Raw genomic sequence first — 4,598 nt, 5'->3', positions numbered from 1 at the left:
TTAATTATGAAGTTAATAGGCATTGACAAAAGAAGTGACGGTGAAGTGCTAAAACCATAAATTACATGGTAATTATATTTGGGGTTGTACAATAAATTGAAATGTGCGTGTCCTTGTGACACTCGATATGCTAAAACATGGTAGATAATCATACTTCTGGGCCCTGTAAAACAGTGTTACTGTAATACTCTGTTGACCTCCTGCCTTGTTTACATTAAACAGAGGACAGTTGATGAATTTTTCTCTGAACGTTGTGTGGGTCACTGACAGTGTTAGTTACAAGGTCTGGAATTCACAGGCCACCTGGAGAAGCTCTTCAGATGGTGTCTGTGCACCCTGTCTTCAGAGGAGGTTGTGATCATGTTCAACTTTTTGTGCTAACAATGCATGCAGGACTAAGAAGGATAATACAAAAATAAATAATGTAATTTAAGCAAATAATGGTCTTATGCTTTTATGTCATTGTAATTGGAAATATTTTATCCACTGGTGAGTCTTTTTTTTTTTTTTAATTTTATTGAGTTTATTGGTACATTTTAGGGATACAGTACAGTTACATTCATTGTTGGGATCATGTACCTCTACATGGCAAGTCTTGATTCTCATTTTTTCCCCTTACCTCTGCCCTCCCTTCACCCCCTCCTCCCCTCCCCATCTACAAACACTTTATTTTCATCTTTTCATTCTCTCACATTTTTTTTCTTTTCCCTTTTTGTTCTTCCCCTACCCATCACACCTTCCCTACACCTTTAGCTCCTTTCTTCCCATTTCTAAATGTCAGTAATCTTATTAGAATCTTATGCATTGTTGCAGATTATTCACACCCCACTGGTGAGTCTTAAACAATGATTCCTAACTCCTCTTTAACCCTAACACACAAAGGGATGTGGCTCACTACAGTGGGTCGCTATGGTATTGATTCCAGGGAGACAACAACAACCGAAATTAGTAATTGTGGAAGAAGACCGTATAGCTTGAAAAATTTCTGTGGGTAAATCTCATATATACCCTCCAATTTCCTCCTTAATAATCACTGCCCTAGAGGAAGAAATGTTTATGTGAGTCTTAGAAAAACTATTCATTCTAAGCATAATTTCTTAATATCTTTTCCACACACGTAAAAACCTTCCTCTGTTATTTTGCTGACATTTAAAACAGTTATCCTCTAGACTGATTCCATTCACTTGAGTATTTGCTTAAAGTCCCTCAATTGGAAACGAAAAATAAAAGCAATATCAAGCACGACGAGACAAAGAAAATTTAATTATTAATCTCAGCTACCCGAAGATTCTTTTCAGCCGGTGTTACTCAGAATAGCTGTAGAAGGAAATGTAGAGATAGCAGGGTTGAAACGATGGAGGAGGCAAGGTTTAGGCACCTGAGAGTAGACGCCACCCACCTTGCCCTGAGCTATTTCGAAAGAAAACTGCATTGTAGGAAGACTTAACTGGATTCTCTAGTTGAAATTTGGTTCAGACTGCTGTTTTTTTGCAGTGTTTTGTCTAGAAAACTAGTCATCCTAAGAGAATTATCATAACATATGGAAGATTTGCTAGAGTAATTCTAAGATGAAAACATAAACTCCCCCACTCCCCGAAATCAACACGAGCAAGCAAAGACCCCGCATGCCAGTTTGATAGATACTGAAGTCTACAGTAAAAGTAGAATGTGTTTTAGTTGGTCTTGGGCCAAAATAAGAAAGTTGTTGCCCATGGGCTACCTTGGAAAAGACTGGTTTCTTGCTCTCCTTGATATGTGCCCTGTAACCCACCCAGGGAGACCCTTCTAAGCCAGTTTCTCAGACTCCCTGCTGCCATGGTTTGAGTGTTTTATGCAGAGATTTCTTAGTTGTATTATTTCTACAAATGTACCAAAGTTAAGACATTTCATCCAAAAACAAAAGAACAGTTTTGCTTACTCAAGAAATATTTATTGAGAACTTCCTCTGAAGCAGGTATTAAATTGGTAAGAAAACCAAAAATTATTTCAGCCCTCAAATCCTCGGTGGCCATCCGGTGTACAGTGGACTCTCAAGTTATGACTGGCCTGACCTACAAACAACTGGGTTAGTTAGGTTAATGGAAGATTCCTCTGCCTCTTGTTATCTACAGTGCGTACCCAGGTAAACATCCGGATCTCAGCTGTATGGACTTACACCAACTTCAGTTACAAGCAGCCCTCGGGGAGCCAGTCTAGTTTGTAAGTCAAGGGTCCACTGTGTTTACACAAGCACGTTACAATACACATTGTGTGGTGAGTACTCTTAGAGAAGCTGTGCTAATAGTGTGAGCATCGGGAGCATCAGCCAGAAATGAAACCTCTGCATCCTGCTTGTATTTGCCATGCTGACCTATTTCACTTTGCTGATACCGGTGTAAAGCACCAGCCCAAACTGTTGTGCCTGGGGCCCATATTTTCTCAGTTGATGAACAGTAATTCACTGTTCTAAGTGATCTCATTCTAAAACAGAGAGAAAAGGCAGTCAATCGAAAAACCAAAAGATGTAATTGAACTTTTAAAAAGTGACTCCAGGTTTAGGGTAAAGATTTAGTTTAGCCAAAATATTTGGAGAACCAAACCCTTTTCCTCTCAACTCAGCATCTCTTTGGCAACATTCCTCTCACCAGGGTAGGATGCAAAGCGGCTGCATATCCAGGAAGCCACAGAGGTGAACTCAGGCCATGTGCTAGGTGTGTGTGTAAGGAGATGTGAACCTCCCCTGGGTTCTCATTCCATACCTCCCACAGGGCCAGGGCTGTCCTGCCAGCAAGCAAGATAAAGAAACTTGACTGTTTGCTTTATACCCAGTCTTCTTGAGTTATCCTTCGTAATTACCTGATCTCCCAGGGGGGAGTCTAAGGCATTAAAGAAAATTCAGTGTGCTTGGTAATTATATATTATGACCTATTTTTCCCCTCTAGTTAGACTGGTCAGTATATCAGAACCAATGGGGAGTCACTTTAAGAAGAAAAAGGCATTGAGACTCAACATCCTGTTACCATTGAATGAAGCTGGGGAAAAGGTAATTCTTTTATTCCAGAGAAATCTTAAAAGTTCTTGAGGCTGCTCGTCAGGAGAACCAGAAAGAGATGGCCAAGTTTGAACATCAGGAGGCAGAAATACAGAAAATAGAAGAGAGTTTGCATGCCGTTAAGCTAAAAAAAGTAACCAGTTCCACGAAAAACTCTAGAGATGTTGACAAGGAAGTTGCAGCTGACCTCACAAAGCAAATTCAGGAGCTCAGAACATCAATGTTTGAGAAAACAAAACCATAGAGACCCTGAAGGAAGAACTGGAGGACGTAAGTTGCAAACACAACTCTGCTCTGGCTGACAGAGAAGAAAGCAAAATGTTGACTCAGAGACATGAAGTGGAAGTTCTGGAGCTGAAGGAAGTCGTGAGGCTGAGAGAAATGATGACATCAGAGAGGGTCATGCTCTGTGAGGACCTGGCTCACACCACCGAGCAGCTGAACATGCTCACAGAGGCCTCCAAGAAGCACTCAGGGCTGCTGCAGTTCACCCAGAAGGAGCTGGCCAGGAAAGAGGCCCCAATCCAGGAACTTCAGCATGAGCCCAATCAAAAGAAAGAGGAAGTAGATCAGAAGAAAAGTGAATATAACTTCAAAATGAGGCAGCCAGAACCTGTGATGGGTTTGGCTGCTGAGTATATCCCCAGAGTCCTAAAATACCACCTCACTTTCAAACACATTTGACAAAGCTTCTGGAAACAAAGAACAAGAGAAGATGGAAGAACCTTGAAGACCTTTTTGCAACAGCTTGTAACAAAGCTAAATGAGGACAGAGAAGTAAAAAATGCTGAAATCCTCAGAATGAATGAACAGTTATATGAGGTGGAAAAGCTGCATCTGGAGAGTCAGTAGCTAAAAGAGAAAAACTGGCTCCTGCAAGGTCAGTTGGATGACAGTGAAGGACAGGACAGCAGCGATCAGAATCATCCGGAGAATCAACAGCTGAAGAATGAACAAGAAGAAGAAATTATCAAAGAGATACTTGCTAAAAGTAAAATAGCTGAAGAAATGCTGAAAATGGAAACATCTGGAAGGCCAAAGTGCTCTTCATAGCAAAGAAATATTCTGCCTCAGAATGGCTGAGGAAGAGGCTAAAGCATTCCAGAAAAAGGAACAACTGAGAGCAAAACTGGAAGAGATGCATGAAGACAGAGAGAGAAACCTTCAGGAGATAGAGAGGTTAAGGGAGCAGATGGAGTTTCTCACAGAGGAAAATAAGAAACTGGCAAGTGATCAAAACCTGCAGTAGAAGATTCATTATTTGATACGCCTGAAGAAGGAGATGGAAAAGTTGTGTGCTGAAAATGCAGTTTTAAAAGAAAAGAAAAAGACAATCATAAGGATCCTGGTGCCCTCTTAGGAATTGCCTTGTTTGGAGATATTTTTCTCTCCTCTCTCTCTCTCTCTTAGAAGTAAGACCTACTCCTGCTGACTCAGGAGAGTGAAATTAAGGACCTCAATTGTGAACTGTGTACAAAGTTCTGGTCACAAGCTCACTGATAGTCAACAGTCTGCTAATAACTGGCTATCATTTTCAGGTTTCAAATCAGTTGCAAGTACAGGAAGA

At 40.8% G+C, this 4,598-nt stretch overlaps 1 pseudogene; it reads left to right on the top strand.

Moving 5' to 3' along the window:
• The first annotated feature begins 3,026 nt into the window (after nt 1–3,026).
• Nucleotides 3,027–4,391, top strand: LOC109118364 (annotated as a pseudogene).
• Nucleotides 4,392–4,598: the final 207 nt, after the last annotated feature.

This window comes from Fukomys damarensis, unplaced genomic scaffold, assembly GCF_012274545.1.
Source record: "Fukomys damarensis isolate Sample0158 unplaced genomic scaffold, DMR_v1.0_HiC HiC_scaffold_8, whole genome shotgun sequence".
Lineage (NCBI taxonomy): Eukaryota > Metazoa > Chordata > Mammalia > Rodentia > Bathyergidae > Fukomys > Fukomys damarensis.
This window is presented reverse-complemented; position numbering and strand designations above follow the sequence as displayed.